The sequence below is a fragment of the Schistocerca nitens genome, chromosome 2, assembly GCF_023898315.1.
Source record: "Schistocerca nitens isolate TAMUIC-IGC-003100 chromosome 2, iqSchNite1.1, whole genome shotgun sequence".
Lineage (NCBI taxonomy): Eukaryota > Metazoa > Arthropoda > Insecta > Orthoptera > Acrididae > Schistocerca > Schistocerca nitens.
In genome coordinates, this window is record NC_064615.1 from 543,224,467 (window position 1) to 543,246,284 (window position 21,818).

Sequence of the window (21,818 nt, forward strand, 5' to 3'; positions counted from 1 at the left end):
CGCACACACTGACATACGGCACCTGTATAAAACAATGCATGGAAGTTTGTATGCTCGCATTCAACAATCTAGAGGTTACACCGGTTATTAATGCAGCAGCATTTCTTATTTATAGTGCCTTACGTCGCGCTTGTGTTAATCTGTGATCTCACAAAGACAATTGCTTACATATGTTGCCTAGTCAAATGTAGTCCCGAAATTTTATCACTCTGAGGTTGATTATTTTTGGTGATGCGATTTCTTTCCCTTAGTGTATATTAGAAGCTAGTCCAACAGTAGATCACTGTCTTGTATATACTTTGGAAGAGCGCGGATTTTGTTATTCACTTAAATACAAGTATTTACCATTCCATTCATGGATGAAGCATAGGCGGATGATCGCTCGTATGTACCTGCGCCAGAAGCCATGAGCTTAATTTTATGTTCATAGTGTCTACCACGATGCATAAAGGGATGAAAGGTTTTCTCAGATTCTGTTCTTGCGGGGTGTAGGAATGTCTAGGCTTCCACGGAATTTCTGGCGTCCTTGTAACAACATTTGCTACTGGAGTCTCGTCCATGACGTTTAGGAATTCCCTGAGTATGTACACCACCCTTTCGTTTATGTAGTGTATTCGTTAGATGTCGTTGGGTAGGACGTCCTGTTTTGAATTCCACAGGCTTCAGCAATATTATAGGACACACTGCACGAGATTTCTATGAGCAATGAGCAGCGTAGATAACATCGTTCGAGGAACTGTGGTTGCAGCAGTTTGACATTCTTTGTACTTGAAAAGCTGTATTATCGTTCGCTTTGTCATATTCATTATCAACGCTATTTTAACAAATGTTGTCAAAAACACTGTTTACTATACTACACCGCTCACTTCTTTCTCACTGTAGTAGATCCGAGGAAACGTATAGAGGGGTGTCCACGTAAGTTAACTGACATGACTCACCAAAACAGCTGAGTTGAAATGTCACATACGTCTGAGGTCAGTACTTGTTAAAAGTGCAGTGAGAAGAGAAAGCTCTAGTAAGAAAGTGAGTACCTACAAATAGTACATAGCGCTCTTTGTAAAAAATTAGTACAACAAAATTTGGGCAGAGGCTCGAAATAAAGATTCTCTTTCTCTTAAGACACCTCTGATAATGCAGTACAGCTCAAATCCTGATGAATGGAAGTGTATAGATGCCACTGATCGTTTATACTATTCACTCTGCAGTCCAAACAACTTTTCAGTTCGAAGGGGAGAGTCCTGTTCCTAGAGGATAGTACATCTAGGACCTAGGTGGGGTGCGATATTAAATATATCGACTGAATCGCCGAAGAAACTGACATAGGCATATTCAAATAGAGAGATTTGTAAACAGGCAGAATACAACACAACGCCTATATAAGAAAACAAGTGTCTGATGCAGTTGTTAGATAGGTTACTGCTGTTAAAATGGAAGGTTATCAAGAATTAAGTGAGTTTGTACTTGGTGTTACTGTCGGCGCACGAACGATGTGACACAGCTTCTCCAAGGTACGAACATTTCACGAGTGTACCGGGTAAAACATCAAATCTGCGACATCGCGGCAGCCGTAAAAGGATCCTGCAATAACGGAACCAATGACGACTGAAGAGACTCTTTCAACGTGGCAGAAATGCAAAACTTCCGCAGATTGCTGCAGATTTCGGTGAAGAGCGAGCGAACCATTCACGCTGCTTTCGTAGCTGAAGGCCCATTGGTGTACCCTGATGGCTGCACTACATAAAGCTTTACGCCTCACCTGGGGCCGTCAACACCGAATTTGTGCTGCTGATTACTGGAAACATGTAGCCTGGATGGACCACTCTCGTTAAAATTGTTTCGGGCGTATGGACGTGTACGGGTATGGAGACAATCTCCTGCATCCATAGACCCTGCATGTCAGCATGGAACTATTCAGGCTGATGGACACTCTGTAATGTAGTGGAGCATGTGCAGTTGGGGTGATATGGGACCCCTGATACTTCTAGATACGACTCTGACGTTAACACGTACGTAAGCATACTGTCTCATCACCTGCAACCATTCATGTCCATTGTGTATTCCGACGGACTTACGTAATTCCAGCAGGACGATGCGACTCAACACACGTCCAGAATGGCTACAGAGTGAATATAAGAACACTCTTCTGAATTTAAACCCTTCCGGTGGCCACCAACCTCCCTGGAACTGAACGTTATTGAGCATACCTAGGATTTCTTGCAACGTGCTGTCGAGAATGGGTCTCCAGGCCCTCGTATTCTTACAGATTTATGGGCAGTTCAGCAGGATTCATGGTGTTACTTCCCTCCAGCACTACCCAGACATTAGTCGATTCAATGCCACGCCGTGTTGCTGCACTTTATATATCTGGAGTGCTGTGTTCGATGGAAAATTGAAATTCGTTTTAAACACTCATTTTGTTTGTAACGGGAATGAAACAAACGCTTTCTGTCGACACTAGGCGTCACTTGAAAATCGAGACGAGTACTAGTGTTTTGTAGTCCAGCTACACAATCAAAAACGAAACTACAAATATCAGCTGAAACGCCGGAGAAAACGCTCCTGACGACTGTTTGGAGATGAGTTATGTATACATTTTACGTGCCCAATTCGATAGAGCACTCCCAGATTGAATCTAGTGCGGCATTCCTTTTAACGATATGTGTTAACAGGGACAGTGAAATTCTAAGTATAGATAGTGCTTGAGCAGCGACAGGGTGGCCGAAGCATGACTGCTGGCCTCGGCGGTCACGGGAATGTGCGGTCGCAAAGAGATGGTTTCCAGGGTACATGAAACTATCGAGAGGGGGGACAATCCTGTTCGACGTATGGCTGTGGCATCGGACTGTATCTGCGTCTGAAGTAGAAATTTGAGCGGCAGTTTTCACCACAGTGGTACAACGAACTGTTACAAATGAGTTACTTCAACAATAGCTCCGCTCTAGACGCCATCTAGCGTAATTCCACTCATCCCAAACCACTGTCGTTTCGTATTGTGGTATGAAGCGAGAGCTAATTGGAGATAAGGAAGCTTGTCTGTTATGTTTTATGGCGAAAGCTGGTTGTGCATCGCTGACGGTGGTGGCGTTTGAGGGAATGCAATCAACCTGTATGAGTGCTAAACACACTGGACCTATACCGGGAGTTATGGTCAGAGGTGCGATTTCGCGTGACGGCGGGAGCATTATCGCGGTTATCCCACGCAAACTAAATGAAAATTTGTACGTTGATCTGTTGTTTCACCTTGCTGTGCTGCCATTAATAAACAGCAACCCAGTCGGTGATTTCCAACAGAATAACGCGTACTCACCACTATAGCAATCCAATATGTCGACATGTTGCCTTGGCCTGTTCTATTACCAGATCTGTCTCCAATCGAACAACATCGGACGACAACTTCAGCTTCTTCCACAGCATTAACTGTCCCTGTACTGTCGGACCACGAGTAGCAGGCATGGAACTCCATCCCACAAATTGACGTCCGGCACCTGTACAACACAGTGCATGCACGTTTGCATGCTTGCATTCAACATTCTGGGTGTTACAGATTTTATTAATGTGCCAGTATTTCAAATTTGCAATGCTTTATGTCGCCTTTACGTTAACATGTGATCTTACGAAGACAGTCACTTACATACGTAGTATAGTCAAATGTATTCCTGAAATTTCATTCTACGTTTTTTGTGGTGTTGCGATTTTTTCCCTCATTGTGTATTAGGTGCTAACGAATCAGTACTTTGTATATAGCGTGGAAGAGCGCGGATTTTGGTATTCGCTTATGTACAGGTCTTTTCCATTTCATTCGTGTATGGAGCATAGGCGGATGATTGCTCGTATGTATCTGTGCCAGCAGGAAAGAGCTTAATTTTATATTAAAAGTGTCTACAAAGATACGTAACGGGATGAAAGGTATTCACAGATTCTGTACTGCTCATAGGAATGACTAGGTTTCTACGGAATATCTGGCGTCATTGTCAAAACACTTGCCAGTGAAGACTCGTCCACGAGCTTTAGGTATTATCTATTTACACTACCCTTTCGTTTATGTGATCTATACGTTAGACGTCGTCTGGTAGGACCACCTATTTTGAATTCCAGAGGCTTGTGCAAAATTTTAATATACACTGTACGAGATTTCTATGAGCAATCAATAGTGTACAGCGGACCAATAATTCAAAGTCCATTATTCTCCGCACCGATAAATGAGCCAATGTCATAGACCATACAGGTTCTACTGCTATTATATCATGTCATGTTATAACCCATTAAGTTTTTAATCTAAAATTACGTTTTGTGAATTGCATCCCCAGGGGGTTCACAAACCCTTTTGTGAATAAGTGACTGGCAATCGTGGAGGCCCGAACCCTTGCAGTACTACCGGTACTTCTAGGCATGCTTCAGCATCTGACGTTGTGGCCGACGGCGATGTATGCCAGACACTGAGCAGAAAGCTGTTTTATCGCCTGGATTGCGAAGTAAATTCAAACCTCCATAAAACTCGACTTTAATATGTACTAAATGACGATGAGATAGGTGAATGTTAAAGCGAAACATTTGTTAGTAACTAACAGCCGTGGAACTTGCCGCATTTCAGGTACGTTGGGCTCTGCCCAGGTGTACTCTGTATTTTCGTATCTGTTCGTGAGAACAACGTGATCCTCGACTTCTCAATCAACAACACCCCCAGCAAGGAGTGCAAACAGTCATATAAACTGTAAACCTACGCTACATAGTTCTCCTTACCGAGCTTCTCTCTGAGATCCTGACAGAAGACGTCTTGTAATGCATACCAAGTTTACAGTAATAAAATGTGAAAACGTGCAAAATTATCTTTAGTTTCACCGTTCTACACAAACAAAGATTTTGAGGGTGTTCCTAGAATGCTTAAATCAATTAATTGATTAAAACTGTTCTCTACAGTACAGATAACAAACTAGCTAGTAATGAGCTTTGAAAGTTCTGTTAATCTCTACTTGTAAGAAACACATTTTTCAAAAACAATTTTGTGTCATGTTGACATATAAAGTTGTAGACAAGCGCAATATTCCTTACATAACTGCAAGCAGAATTGCAACGAAAAAGTTTGATGGTATGCTAGAGAAAACTGAAGTGTTTCAGTTATCTTCCATTACAGTAGGGCAAGCTTTACTTGACGGAAAGGAATGAGTTTGTATGCTAAATCCTCATCAATGTTTCAATTAGCTTACGACACAAAGCCGTTAGAAATACGGAACATCCGGTGTCTCTGTCCATGAACCAGAAAAGTCGTTATCGTCCTCACCAAAGTGAATTTACTGCACAGCTATACATCTTATCTGGAGCTGGGAATGTCTAAAAGAAGGGCATCCTGAAATTTAACGTAACTTGTTCGGTATCTTAGAATACGCTTAACAGAATATAACCTGCCTACTTCAGCACTTTATATGCATCGACATTCTTTAGATCAACAGTGGGGACGGATGCTTCAAATCAAGTAAAGGAGTGTTATCCTGCCACCAAAACCTATCTGTAAAGATGCAAAGGTCAGGTTGCATTTTTTTAAAAATCCATGGGCAATTCTACACTAAGTCAGGGAACTAACTAGACTCGTCAGTCCATGGCTATGGCTCTATCAAACCCCTCTCTCTCCCGCCAACTGCACCTCCCCCCTTCCCACCTCCCCGATATCGTCACCACCATAGCAATCGGCTGCAGTCTGATTTAAATCTGGGTCTGCATAAAGTGAAAGTCAGCTGATCTGATCCATCAACAATCTCCGAACCCTTTCTGCAGGCTCACAACAGTAACTGAGTGGAAGAAGGATGTCACCCATATTTAACAGTGATCTGGATGACTACAGGACTGAAATAGAAAAATTAAAAGTCTTAGTACATACAAAAACTATCTACATATGTCAACCGGGTAGACACTTCAAGCCCTTGGCAACCTAATGCTAAGCACGACGCTATGGTGGAACGTCAGAGTGGAGTTGCTGTGCTCTGTAGTGAATTATCAGTCACCACACATCACCCTTAGCATTTGACTACAAAGTGTAGCTGTAGGGGCCCATGTATTCCAAATGAAAAAATAAGTATACTGTATCTACTTTCGCCAACGGCCTTGCCGCAGTGATAACACCGGTTCCCGCCAGATCACCGAAGTTAAGCGCTGTCGGGCTGGGCTAGCACTTGGATGGGTGACCATCCGGTCTGCCGAGCGCTGTTGGCAAGTGGGGTGCACTCAGCTCTTGTGAGGCAAACTGAGGAGCTACTTGATTGAGAAGTAGCGGCTCCGGTCTCGGAAACTGACATATGGCTGGGAGAGCGGTGTGCTGGCCACATGGCCCTCCGTATCCTCATCCAGTGACGCCTGTGGGATGACACGGCGGCCGGTCGGTATCCCCTTGGGCCTTCGTGGCCTGTTCGGACGGGGTTTAGTTTCAGTTTTAGTATCTACTTTTGCCATCATAAACAACTCAAAAATCAAGTGATCTCACACCTTATTCAAGACCTTCCGCTGTTATTTCTCTTTCTTGGAAACATCAGTGCACACACATCATGTTCACCTCCGGCACCTGTCTCCAACGTCAATGAAAACTGTTTACGAGAAAGGAATTAATTCGTCTGAGTAAGAGTACACGTTCATAGTCAGCAAGGCGGCTGATAATCACGCAGCAGTCGATACGTTGCAGATGTGGTAGCGCAATCAGGATGACTTCCTTAGTCACACGATCACCATTGGTCCAGGGACAAAGCAGCAATGCAAGGTACGGATTCACCCACAGCTAAAAAAGTGATATCCAGCCATCATCTGGCAAGGTTTTGCCGAACCTGTTTTGAAACTAACACGCTGTGAATTATGTAATGCATCACCTTTCTTCCCCCTAAATGGGTTTTGTTGTTTTAGATTTGTCCATGAGACTAAAATGTTGTCGAAGGAAGGACACAGCTCATTGTCAATAAGAAAAGAGAAAGTGTAATCATAAAAACTACTTATTTCTTCGCTTCACTTTACCGTCTTTCTCATTTGATTGTAAGGAAATTATTCAGTAAAAAACATGAAAAGACACAAATCTTATAGCAACTGCTGTATAATGAACTGTTTCCTTTCCTTCATTCTGGTGGTACTCCCGAGTAAAGTAAAACTTTGCGCATGTCTCGAGAAGTCAATAGTGAATAATTAAGTTGTAGCCTGCAGTTTACATTTTGTTCGTTTCGTGGAATTCATTACTGCATACCAACTATAGCTAACATCTCGAAATTGTTTTTAACGGTGGGAAGGACAGCCATACCTTTTTCCATAATCGAGACAACAAATTGGAGGTTTGTCCGACAAGGTTGGTAGCTACGCTCCACACGCAACGCTATTGCCGCTTGCTGTGGCCTGCTGTGTGGAGAGCAGAGTTGCCTAGTGTTTCTCTTTCATGTGTTGCCAGTACAAGTTTACTGAAATGAAAATTAAGCGGGAGTCATCAGCCGATAATATTAATTTGATTTTTTTCATTCTACACTTTTTGATTTCAGGAGTAAAAGAGACTGAAAGCTAAATTTTGAGCAACTGGACGAAGCCGAGGCAGACACGCCCGGATTTTTCTTATGTTCATGGGCTTCTTCCACTTCTTCAAACTCCTTTTCTGCACAGAGCTCACCACCCACTTTTGCTGTATCAACGATGACTGATCTCACTTAAGATTCAGCAATGTTTCTTCCGACTACTTCTCAAGCGCATTGTATCCTTTACTTACGTATATAACACAACGAATGAAATTCCATAATAGGTGGTCTTACAAAATTAAGTTGTTCATGGCGGCATATTTAATGTAATTGACACATTTTGCCAACTAACTTGACTGTAATGAATAACTTTTCGGTTAGAGGAAGAGGAAGTCGAAAATTTTGTTTTGCCAAATCAGTGTAAATAAATACGTCTTTAGACATTGTCTTTATTTTTGATTTCGTTTTCTGACACAGGTAGCATGGTGTAATTAAAATATAACATGTAGCATAAGCACAAATACAAAACGATTACAGTTCATATTTTATAACAAACTTAGGATATGTTGTCGAGTGGTTCTGCTGATGAAGACGACGCAAGAATTATATTTAACATCTTACACAGATTGTGCTGGAAGAAGCGTCACTGGTAACACACAAGTATGTTTTCAAATAAATATAGCAATAACAAAGAACGACTTAAGTAAAAGAAATGGATCCATGAGCATCTTGAGCAGACACCTTCATAGCACTGCATAGCGTACAGCACTCTACAATTGAAACAGTCATTTATCGCTTTGATCAAAAAGTTTTTTCAGGCAGTTGTCAACAGGATCGATATACTTGCTGTAATGCATGATGCACACTTTGCTATCTTACAATACATTTATTCACTACCAGCTTCCAAGATGGAACACCTTCACATTGGGAAAATATCTACTTTAACATCACTGGTTAAACAGCAAGCATGTCATCTGAAGTTGTTACAATAGATATTTTACCACTGTTGGGATCTACATCTACTTCTACATCCATACTCCGCAAACCACCTGACGGTGTGTGGCGGAGGGTACCTTGAGTACCTCTATCGGTTCTCCCTTCTATTCCAGTCTCGTATTGTTCGTGGAAAGAAGGATTTTCGGTATGCCTCTGTGTGGGCTCTAATCTCTCTGATTTTATCCTCATGGTCTCTTCACGAGATATAAGTAGGAGGGAGCAATATACTGCTTGACTCCTCGTGAAGGTATGTTCTCGAAACTTCAACAAAAGCCCGTACCGAGCTACTGAGCGTCTCTCCTGCAGAGTCTTCCACTGGAGTTTATCTATCATCTCCGTAACGCTTTCGTGATTACTAAATGATCCTGTAACGAAGCGCGCTGCTCTCCGTTGGATCTTCTCTATCCCTTCTATCAACCCTATCTGCTACGGATCCCACACTGCTGAGCAGTATTCAAGCAATGGGCGAACAAGCGTACTGTATCCTACTTCCTTTGTTTTCGAATTGCATTTCCTTAGGATTCTTCCAATGAATCTCTGTCTGGCACCTGCTTTACCGACGATCAACTTTATATGATCATTCCATTTTAAATCACTCATAATGCCTACTCCCAGATAATTTATGGAATTAACTGCTTCCAGTTGCTGACCTGCTATATTGTCGCTAAATGATAAGGGACCTTTCTGTCTATGTATTCGTAGCACATTACACTTGTCTACATTGAGATTCAATTACCATTCCCAGCACCATGCATTTCAGTACAATTTTCCATTGTTACAACCTCTCGGTATACCACAGCATCATCCGCAAAAAGCCTCAGTGAACTTCCTATGTCATACACAAGGTCATTTATGTATATTGTGAGTAGCAACGGTCCTACGACACTCCCCTGCGGCACACCTGAAATCACTATTACTTCGGAAGACTTCTCTCCATTGAGAATGACATGCTGCGTTTCGTTATCTAGGAACTCTTCAATCTAATCACACAATTGGTCCGATAGTCCATATGCTCGTACTTTGTTCATTAAACGACTGTGGGGAACTGTATCGAACGCCTTGCGGAAGTCAAGAAACACGGGATCTATCTGGGAACCCGTGTCTATGGCCGTCTGAAACTCGTGGACGAATAGCGCGAGTTGGGTTACACACGATCGTCTTTTTCGAAACCCATATTGATTCCTACAGAGTAGATTTCTACTCTCCAGAAAAGTCATTATACTCGAACATAGTAAGTGTTCCAAAATTCTACAACTGATCGACTTTAGAGATATAGGTCTATAGTTCTGCACATCTGTTCGGCGTCCCTTCTTGAAAACGGGGATGACCTGTGCCCTTTTCCAATCCTTTGGAACGCTACGCTCTTCTAGAGACCAACGGTACATCGCTGCAAGAAGGGGGGCAAGTTCCTTCGCGATGATACATGATCAGAGCTGGCAAATGTGTAACATGCTTTGTTCATCGCTATGAATCAGCAGTGAAGGTCAATAGTAATATCGTGAAATTAATGTTCACAACATGCATCGAGACAGTGTCTCTCTTTTTTCATCTAAATTTCCAGTACAGTTCAGACAATAACGACCACGCACACAGCACTTCACATCGACAATTAAGTCGCAGATGCGATCGGCAGTAGTAGTGGAATAAAGCTAAACCTGGACCATTTTGTCTGAGCAGATTGCATACATTCAGAATCAAGTATACAGTCCAGGGTGAATTATCCTCCACCCCTTCCTCTTAAGCTATAATTATAAAAATTGATTTATGAACCCCCAGAGTTGATTTATGGCCCCTCAGGGAGAATTTACCCTTCTGAGGAACCCCCACCCAAGCCCCTCTCTCTTCTCCTCTCACAGACTCTGAGAATAGCGACACATTTTTATCAACCTTCCCCAGTTCAGTTCAGAGTCACTTTTCCACTGTTCTCCCACCATCCCCCTGGGAAACCACCAGACATACCAGACAACTCCTTATTCCCCTCTTCTGCCCTGTCATGATGTTGGTGGGAAAAAGACTCACTTTATTCTGAGAGAGGGACATAAGGTAGTGACTTCATTTATTACTTTATTTTTGAGGGTGTTGGATTGACATCCACAATCCACTCCACCCTCCCCACCCTCACATTTCCCAATAACATGTGTATGTGTTGCCTCAGATTTGAAGAGTGACTACTGTGGTCCACAAACAGCCCACCCCATCTCTGCCACCATTTGAATGGGCAGGAAGAAGGTTGGAGTGGAAGGTACTGTCTTTACTTTTGGTGGGAAATGTATTCAGTTAACGAGGTGTTGGACAGTGAGGATTCAATGTAAGCATACGCTTCAGGACTGCATCAAAAATGGCTCAAATGGCTCTGAGCACTATGGGACTTAACATCTGTGGTCATCAGTCCCCTAGAACTTAGAACTATTTAAACCTAACTAACCTAAGGACATCACACACATCCATGCCAGAGGCAGGATTCGAACCTGCGACCGGAGCGGTCACGCGGTTCCAGACTGAAGCGCCTACAACCGCACTGCCACACTGGCCGGCTCAGGACTGCATCCTTAGCCTCCTACAAAAGAGATGGAAAGAACTGAAAATAGATGAGCATAGGTGGAATACTTTTTAGCAGGATAGAGTTGCTGCTCGTGTTTTTTAAATGGCCAGTCAGTCCACAGTGAATGAGACAGCGTTGTCCTATTCCACAACCACAGATTGAAAGTACTCACCTGGGTGGAAGGGCTCAACTCAGGATGCTTGAAACGGCTTTTGCTCCCCTTTCTGCAAATACGTTCATTTTGCTGTGAGGTGTAGTGCTCATTACCACCCGAAATTGATGGAGAACTGTCCTAAAGCCACTGTCAGAATAACTGCCTCCTACCGATCTCGAATTGTATACCTGCAGTGGATGTTGTATACAGACACATGCGTAAGTGCTAAGAACGGACAGAACAGTCAACTGTCACTGAAGTGTAGGAACAGTGGCCTCCTACCGATCTGCAACTGTATAACTGCTCAGAAACTTGCGTACATCTACATGGTAAGCCGCGCTGGATTAGCCGAGCGGTCTTAAGCGCTGCAGTTATGGACTGTGTGGCTGGTCCCGGCGGAGGTTCGAGTCCTCCCTCGGGTATGGGTGTGTGTGTTTGTCCTTAGGATAATTTTGGTTAAGTAGTGTGTAAACTTGGGGACTAATGACCTTAGCAGTTAAGTCCCATAAGATTTCACACACACCTGAACATTTTTTTTTTCTATATGGTAAGAAGGGACACGTCAGCAAACAATCACTGATGTGTAGGAAGGCGAATATACGAAACCACAACTCTTGAAAAATGCGTCACTGCTCTAAATGCACATCGAAATTGTCATAAAAAACCATCCCTTATTAACGACAGGTGTTAATACAATAACCACACTAAGAGTTGAAAAAAATCATTGAAATAACACAACTGCTCCAATAACTGATCCTAAAATATCTCACCAGGAGAGACTGGCAGCAGCTGCATATGTGTTCACCTGGATGTGTGCATACGGGCTGAGCATTTTAGAAGCAATCCTATCGCCTCTCCTACTCGCTCCCCCCTCCCCTCCAACTCCTCGTTCCATAGGTATGCGTACCTGTTACCCAGCCCTGTTGCTGGCAGTACACAAAGAAATTCAAGTGAGACTCTTTATAAATATGTAATGTGTGATTACACAAGCACCCTCCGCCACTCGCTGCTCGTTCTCCTCACGGCTGCAATGCACCAAGTCTGAGATCATAGCAATTGCGATATCAAAACTGGATGGAATAGTCCATTTTCACCTCCTTATAAAATTCATTGTTTACAAATTTACAGGACGCAAAGGAATCACTCGAAACTCTCCCCACCACCTTAGAAACATTCTTCTTTGTAATAATATATTATCTGAGATAGTGAAATTTATGAATGACACATACACACTTTACAAATGAAGTAATTAAATTTCTATCAGAAATAAATTGTATTGCTAAGTATATCCAAGGTTTTGTAAGCACGGACGTTAGAGAACACGGTCAACCACCTCCCCTTCCCCCACGACGTTTCCAGTAAACATATCTGCCGAAAATAAACTTCTAGATTGAACGCACTCGTGATCATTAAGTACGCAGTGTCACAATTTATTGTAGCGCTAAATATATTCAAGGTCTTGTAAGCACTGACATTAGAGAACACAGTTCGGCCCGCGCTCCCCCCCCCCTCCCCTGCCCCCCCCCCCCCGCCCCTACGACGTTTCCAGATAGCAACCTTCTGATCGCACTCACACGTGGTAATATAGTATGCAGTGTCATAAATGGTTCAAATGGCTCTGAGCACTATGCGACTTAACTTCTGAGGTGTATGCAGTGTCACCTGATGCAGGAGTATCAGGAGTCACGGCCGCACCAGCCATGCCAGAAGTTACAGGCCCATCTCCAAGTGTTCACATGCCAGAGGTAGCAGGTAGTCTAGGATAGAGAGGCCGTCCATGCGACTTCCCATGCGACGTCAATCGATCAGTTTACATGGCGGAGAAAACGTCAACGCACTCACCATATTGAATCTTCTCAAATTTTCATGTAAAAATCAGAGAATACATGCATCACACACAACAACCACCTCTGTTGCTACTCAATCAGCATACTTTCTAGATCTCTATTCAGCCATCCAGAGGTCGCTAGGAGCGCCGCCGCCAGGACTTGATCACACATCAGAGCCCAAGAGCCACCTAGCTGGATCCTTTCCTCGTACTTGCCAGCTGCGGGAGGCTAAGCTACGGCTTCCAGTCGGATGATACATCATGACCATGCCTGCCACTGGCCATGGCACAATGCAAGACAACAGGTGGGGCTTGCAATTTCACCCTAGAATAGACTGTCCAGGCGGTGCTCTTTCCAAGAAACCGAAGTGACATTTGAAGCTAACTGCAAATGTATTCTGCTGCCACCAACATATATTTTGCGCAAAGACCATCAAGACAAGCTGTGAGAAATTAACACTCCTGTGCAGGCATATAGACTTTCTTTTCTCCTTCGCTGTATTTGAGAGTGGAAAACGAAAGAAAATGCACCGTAAGGTGGCTAACAAAGTATATATATATATATATATATATATATATATATATATATATATATATATATATATATATATATGTGTGTGTGTGTGTGTGTGTGTGTATAGATATAAATTTAGCCTGCCATCTAATATGTAAGTTCATATACTTACAAGCAGACAAACCTCGTGGAAAGATGTTGTCTTTTTTTTTTTTTCAAGAAAGCCTAAGAAAGAATCTGCGGCTGATCGTCTCTCTGTAAAAACTTTCGTAATAGGCCCTAATTTTCACGTTGCAGTCACTTCTTGAGACGTATGTCAGAGGTTGTAATGTGTTAACCACATCACTTGGAAGAAGCGGTACAGAGCTCACCTCTCAACTCTCCTTTCGTCAGCTTATCTCTTACTTACTATATTCTAACGTATCTTCCAGTCCTCAAGTTATAGAATTTAAATCAAATCTGACTGTGACGAGTAAAGGAATGCCCCCAGCAAGTCACTAACTAATGATAAATCTCTCGAAATTGCATCACGGTTCTACTGCACTGTTACCTCTTTTCAATGTTAATGTCGGATAGCAGCTGTGTCAGGTCATTGACCTGGCCTTGCAGAGTGTTGACGTCGTCTGCAAGCTTGTTTACTTTAGTTCCAACCTCAGCCGACTTCTTTGAGACTTCCTTTGTAAATGCCTGGCAACTTTCGACTCGAACTTTGAAGTCTTTGTACATGTTACCCTCGTGATGACTGGGTGTTGTGTGACGTCCTTAGGTTAGTTAGGTTTAAGTAGTTCTACGTTCTAGGGGACTGATGACCATAGATGTTAAGTCCCATAGTGCTCAGAGTCATTTGAACCATTTGAACATGTTACCTACTGTGCTCTCGCATACCTCTACCTTCTGCAGAAAGTCTTCTATCCTTTCATTAACTTTAGTACTTAATTCCGCGATACATCCCATCGTGAATGTCCTTATTCTTGCCTCTAAGTTGGTATCAACATTACCTAACCGAGTTTTTATTGTACTAATAACAGAGGTCAGATTACCAATGGTGGTATTTAGATCAAGCCATTTTACCTCTGTCTCCATTTCCCTATGCTCTATATCACGTTGTTTTTGTAATTTATAAGCTTCCCTTTCCAGTTTCTCCTGCTCTCTTTCTTGAAGAAAAATTCTCATCATTTCAGCCATCGAAAATTCTTCCGCTTGCTGTGACGATGACTGCAGTGCCGAAACGTCACGCACACTATCCTCGTCTGCCGCTCTCGCCATTCGAGAATCGGGTCTGCCTGTTCCCGTTCTCGAACGTAGTGGGTATGAGTTGACAGTTGTATCATCACCGTCATCCACACTGTTCGTCGGCTTGCGTCTGTCATCTGTCGTGTTTATTTTCAAGTTTGTGACGTAACTGCTCAAAGAAATCTTTCGCGGCACGCCGATAGTCAACTCTCAGATGTGCAAACTCCGACGCTTCCTGATAGTCAAACATCACACTGCGGCAGCAGACTTTTGCAGAGCTATACCGAGTAGAAGACAAAATGGCACGTAGTTTGGAAAATAAGTGATAATCACCTACTAGACACTGAATCCTGCTATTATGGCATCCATCTTGTGTTCTTAACCGTAGCAACAATGAAGAAGCTAATAATGCTAACAAATAAACCTTGTATGACGAGACGATCAGAAGTGGATTCTAACTACGTAGATAAGCATTCTGCAAGGAAATTAACAGCGATAGGATAAAATGAAGCAGTAAGGAAAGAAATTCCGGAAATCAGTTTTTCTGATACAAGATGCGAGATTCTATGCGTAATATAAACCGTACTTACATCTGTCGTTTTGCCCAATGCTGTTATTTTTCGAAATTTTTTAATACTTCCTCGGTTCTGTTCAGTACTTCCTATATGGCTTCCCGATGTCCACCGGATGATGTCATGAAACAATAACAGAACAGATTTTTTTTTATCGAGTCCCTGGTCGGGCACCACATCTAGTATGATAAAAATAAATAAATTAGTTAAATTAAATGTATTTCAATTTTTTCAGTTTTAATCTGATAATTATTGTGTTTCATACTAGAATGTAGTGTTCCCAGTTTGGCACAGCTTTGCCACAGGAAACTCGAAAGAGGTAGAAGACGTCCGTCTTATGGTCGGCTCCTGATCGTTGTCAGAAGGAGGCTAGTTTTTGATTACGCAAAGGCTTCTATTATTTGGAAAAGAACAGCCGTGATTCCTTTACGTAATCAGTATTAATTTTATAATTACCTAAGGGACCTTTAACAATGAACAATAAAAAAATTGCATTTGCAATTAAAATCATTAATAAATGGTTGGGCTATGACTTGTATAGAAGACAAGGAGCGGCCTTCTGTCTACGACCAGGATGCCGCGTATTCTCTACTGTAGTAAAGGCTGTTTGGCATTTATAAAAATAATATGACATGGAGTTAAAAAAAAGAAAAGAATAGAATAAGAAATCTGGTAAACACTAAATATATTCAAATAATTTCCACAAGCAATTAGGGCTTATTTATAAACTGTACAACTAACATAAGCAGTTTTCTGACTGTGTTGGTCTTATAAGATTTCAGCCTGTCCTGTGATCACTTCTTGGTTCACATCTTTATCACAAATGACAGTCATTGCTTTTCTTCTTCCTTCGAGACAATTCCTGCACCATTCAATACCTTCATAACAATAATTTGCCGATTTATAGTATTTAACATAAATTACTTGAATTTTATTAATTAATAACTGTTGTCTGCACTCTCGAAAGACCGCTCACTTTTATCGTTTAAAGACGAACTTCTATATGCTTTCACATTACAAGAGAAGAACGACAAAATCTGAAGACCTACAAAGGTATTTAGCGTCATATTTTTTATTTAGATCGAAGCGGAACGCTCAGTTCAGCTTCTGTTAAAATATTTCTTTGACTGCACTATCCATGTATTAGCGTTAGGGTTAGATGCGCATCTCAGTTACGTAAATTATATAAAACAAATGGATTTCGAAGAATATGTCTCACCTCATAAGTTGATTATTTAATACACAGCTAGATGAATGCCTTTCCAAGGGTACTCACAGCTTTCCTACGACGGAAAGCCCAATAATATTAGATATATAGGTAGATGTGGTGTTGTGCATTTTCTTTCCCAGTGGGAGGAATGTCGTAATGGCCCCTTATTAGCTAGAGGGCCTGCACAACCGACATGCGAGATGAGTTGCCGAGCCCATTACAGGAGCGCGGAGAGAAACATCGCCAGCGGACATAAACAATAACCGACTTTCCAAATAAAAGTGCAACTACTTCGCCTGACCACATGTCACTCTGTTGCACCAATCGGAACTCATGACTCGTGTAGCACTCTGCTGTCCTGGCTTTATAAGCATGCCTAGACCGTCATGCAGGTGGCCAGGTATGGGGTCTGCATCTTTCCACCATCCTTCACACCTACAAATCCTTGATCCGGCCAATTCTTTGTTATGCCAGCGTTGCTTGGATTTCTGCCCCTCCCAGGTTTTATAAAGCCCACAAAATCCTGGAACGCCATGCACTCCGCCTCGCCTTCCACATCTGTCTTCCGTCCCCTACATGCATCCTCTATGATCTCATCCCCTTTCCCCACCAACTCCTTTTCCTTGAACACAGCTGCACCCCGTATATTATCCGCCGCCTCTATACCCCTCACCCTCTTGTGTCCCCCTTCTTCTCAACCCCATTACCGTGCCTTTACCATTGTGACCCACCCTCTCTCCATCTCCACACCCTCCACCTTCTTTCCCAGCACAACTTCCAGCACTACCCCACCTGGATGATGAGCTTCGTCCTGACGTCTACCCTTCCTACCAACTCTAACCCCACCCACCTCCTGCCTCCTCCTCAGGGCCCCCTCTCCTCCCCCTTCCTTCTCCTAAGTGGCTTTCCGCCTCCTACACCCCCTTCCTCTCCTGTGCTCCCCTTCAGTGTCTCCCTCCTGCTTTGTCTTCCCTCTTCATCTCGCACCCTGCCCGTCTCCTGCCTTTGGTGTGCCCCCTGTCCCCCCTTTTCCTCTTCCTCCCACCCTCCACCCCTCTCCCCTATTTTTTTCCTCCTCTCTGACCTCCAGTCCTTCTGTGGGTCCCTACCAGCAGTTTTTGTGTTCCGTCGATTCCAGTGGTTTTGTGTTTTAAGTGTCTTGCTCTGTGTGATTTTTATGCTGTGCCCAACTTTTAACTTGTGTTTGACTCCAGCGATATTAAGTGTGCCACAAATTGCTATCAGTGTTCTTTTAACTTTATGTCGACTTTTTAACTGACCCTCCTGTACATGTTACCGCATTAGTGTTTATTTTAACTTACATCATCTCAATTTGCTATGTTTTTTCTGTCTCCCTTTTATCATCCCCTTTATTGTAAGTTTCCCCTTTCACATATGCTGTACAGTCGTTTGGTTGAAGCGTGGTGGACTGTGCTGCTGCTAGCCCCCCTCTGCCCATGGGAAAGGGGAATAAAATTACCATAAAAAATTCAGGCAGGCAGTGTATACCAATCACTAGGAACAGCTCTGACCAGTGCTTACATCGGCCCTAGGATTGTATTCACTTGCTGTAGCATTGTAGTAGCACATGGTATTTTGTTTTTGGTAGAGTAGATGTTGTTTCCTTATCTGGTTTTCCACCAAAAGAGCTGTGTTTTTTTTTTTTTTAGTTGTTCTTGCATTTAAAACTTGGTGTATGACAACAGGCGTTTTTCTTTAATTATAGTAAAGTGTGTTCATATTGACTGTTTGTTCTTTCCTGATGACCACAGGGCACAACACCAATCATCACCGCCGGCCGGAGTGGCCAAGCGGTTCTAGGAGCTACAGTCTGGAACCGCGCGACCGCTACGGTCGCAGTTTCGAATCCTGCCTCGGGCATGGATGTGTGTGATGTCCTTAGGTTAGTTAGGTTTAAGTAGTTCTAAGTTCTAGGGGACTGATGACCTTAGAAGTTAAATCCCAAAGTGCTCAGAGCCATTTTTGAACCAATCATCACCCGTACATTCGAAAACTTAGAAAAATAATCGACCATCAATTGCCAGATATTGTAATCCATTCAACTGTGTCGACTTATGCTTCCGAAAATTTTTAGCACTCAAAGCAAGTGGCCAGCAGAATCAGAGAGTGACATTATAATCAGATCCACTTACAGATTTGCATAACTGTTGCAGCCGGTTCTCGGTAGCACAGTATTTTTCGGTGTTTGACCTGAGCCAAGTGTATCATCAGGTACCGATTGCAGAAAAGTCCAACTCCTTGACTGTTTCCTGTAGGAACTGTAAATTGAGTACAACAGAGCCCTTTCTGGATTCTCCACAAGGGCCATAAGCTTGTCCCAACTTTTAGATTCTATTTTGAGTGATTTAAAATTCAGGAGTGTGCAGTATTATTTAGATATTATTTATAGCAAAACTTTCGAAAACCATCTGGACAATCTGGGACGGATATTATATTGCTTGTGTGCAGCAAGATTACAAATTAAACCATTAAAGGTTAACCGGACCAGGAAAAATATCTCTTTCCTAAATCATGCAGTTTCGGCAGATGGGTCAATACAGACCAAGATCGGACAAAAGCCATCCATCGATTTCCAGTGAACAAGAGTAGGAAAGAAATTGAGAGGTTTATCGGCATGGCCAAATTTTTCCGAAATTCGTCGAGAACTTTGCCGAGTGGGCAGCTCCCCTCAGCTGAGGCGAAAGGGAGAGATTGTTAAAGGGGATGAATCATAGCAGGCATTGCTGAGTTTATTAGTTTGCAAATGAGAGGATGTAATAACGATAAACGTATATTCCAAACGACTACAAACAAGACTAATGCTCAAGATGGGAGTAGCCAGCTGTTCACAATGTGTAATGTAGTCAGACTCCACGAACATGTACAGAGTATCTCCTCCCTTGATCCATCAAAACTTCACAATTGTATGTTACCCAAAACCCAGAGCGTAAGGTTGCGTTACATACCACATGCAGATTGAATATAAACTAACTTGAGGGTGATAAGCGTATCATAGTGATTCTGCCCCCTAACTTGGACATTAGTTAAGGGTCCCAGGATAGCAAACATGCGGTTAGTTTTCATACTGGCGACCTTTGAATCAGGTATCGTAAAAAACGGAACAAGCTGATATGATTAAGTTTCTTTTTCTCTCCCTCATCATTTGCCTGAAATTTTTTTAGATCCGCTGTAGAGTTAAGTTGATAGTATTTATGTGTTAATCTTTAAGTTTCCCTTATCTTTTATTTAGCGAGTTACCTTCCAAGATGACTCAAATGTTTGTGGGTTTCGCACCTTATTGATTATGATTCTCGTAAATCAACGTTCTGAACAGAGTCGTTAACTTGTAAAAGATTTCTTTGAGGGTATATGTTATTTTTGGAGGGGACAAGTTTCTTTGATGATTGGCTCCAGAGAAGAATGGTAGATTATTAGATCCCTTCTTTCATCAGTTAGTGTCATTGTTTAATAATGTCATTCATTTCTGAATGCTGACAAGGAGTAAGGCGAGGTTGTTAATAAATGTATATCGTATAAATTCTAGTTACGTGATGGAGCGATTCGACGTCAGGGACGGTGACTTGTCAGGAGACGAGACGATTTGAGAACAAAGACCAGACAGGTCCAGATGCCAGCGTCTTTCAACGTTCTGAGACTGATCATGAACGGGTAACATGCTCCATTCAGGATAATACGAATTCCGTTGAGCCCCACTGTAGGCAACATATTTAAGCCTTTGTTGCAATCCAGAACACTTTACAAACAGACCACAGATCAGTCTGTCTATCCCAGCATAATAGCGCTCGAGAATCCAGATTTTCATCCCCTTTTACCAGTATGGCATATGGTATCATAGGATGAGATTTTGGCTTCCATTAGAGAAATGGAAAGAAAAAGAGAGGAAACTGATAAAAGACGGGAGGTGGCTTAAAAGCAACGATGTTCAAATATTTAAGGAAAAATATCTTAAGATGCGAGTTCCGAATGAAATTAGTGAACTCGGAGAAAATATGTTGTAAATAGCAAAACCTTGAAGGGAAAAAAAAAAAGAATTCCAGTTGCAAACAGATAAGTGCGTTTAGCTAAATTAGAAGCGGCAGGATCGAAGAAGATATCTGTGACTGCAGCCGGGACAATTCGTTCCTGGCCACCACAGGAGTTGGTCGCGTACTTTGCCGCCCTTGCAGCAGACTAATTTCCTTCACAGTTTCACTTATCCGGGCACCAAGACAAGCACTTAGTTTTTTTCCGTGTTCCTGCTTCGATCGGTCTCCAAGGCGAGCTCATCTCCGTGCAGTGCAGCCGACCACGAATATCAGCCATCGTCAGCACACTGCCTTGCGCCGCACAAAGGTAATAGAAACAGCTTCTGTCTTTGGAGTTCAGTTGATTTTTCAGCAGCCCAGATTTCGAAGTGAGGTCTCTAAGACGTAGCACCCGTAGAACCAATTAGTCTCCTTAGATAAAATCATGGACTTACTTGTTTATCGTTATTATATACACACCTAAAAAGTTTTGTATCACCCCAGTTCCCAGAACTCCTGAAGAAAGACATTAACTGGATATTGTACCACAGACACAGTCCCTTTGACTGTTCAGAGATGTCACTAAACCCGTTCAAAGATATAAACAACCATACATGAGCAGCGCCTATTAGGTGGAGGGGGTCCGACAGCCGATCAGATCTAGTCATTCCACCAGGGAAGAGGTACACGGCTTATGTTGTCTGTAATTCAACCTAGCCTAGACGGTCAGTACTGCGGTTCGATCGTGTCCGCATTGTTACGTTGTGCCAGGATGGGCTCTCAATAAGGGAAGTGTCCAGGCGTCTCAGAGTGAACCAAAGTGACGTTCGGACAGGGAGGAGATGGAGAGAGACAGGAACTGTCGATGACATGCCTCGCTCAGTCTGACCAAGGGCTGCTACTGCAGTGGATGACTGATAACTACGGATTATGGCTCGGAGGAACCCTGACAGCAACGCCACCAAGTTGAATAATGCTTTTCGTGCAGCCACAGAATGTCGTGTTACGACTCAAAGCGTGCGCAATAGGCTTCATAATGCGCAACTTCACTCCCGACGTCCTTGCCGAGGGCCGCCTCTGCAACCGCGACACCATGCAGAGCGGTACAGATGGGCCCAAGAACATGCCGAATGGACCGCTCAGGATTGGCATCACGTTATCTTCACCGATGATTGTCGCATATGCCTTCAACCAGACAATCGTCGGTGACGTGTTTGGAGGCTGCCTGGTCAGGCTGAACGCCTTAGACACACTGACCAGCGAGTGCAGCAAGGT

General features: G+C 42.9%; 1 protein-coding gene and 1 pseudogene across 2 annotated transcripts in view; one reads left to right on the forward strand and one right to left on the reverse strand.

Moving 5' to 3' along the window:
• LOC126236531 (uncharacterized) overlaps positions 1 to 21,818 on the reverse strand; it is a 350,541-nt gene that overhangs the window by 303,822 nt on the left and 24,901 nt on the right. The gene's annotated exons all lie outside the window — the stretch shown is intronic.
• LOC126238407 (5S ribosomal RNA) lies at positions 6,087 to 6,204 on the forward strand (annotated as a pseudogene).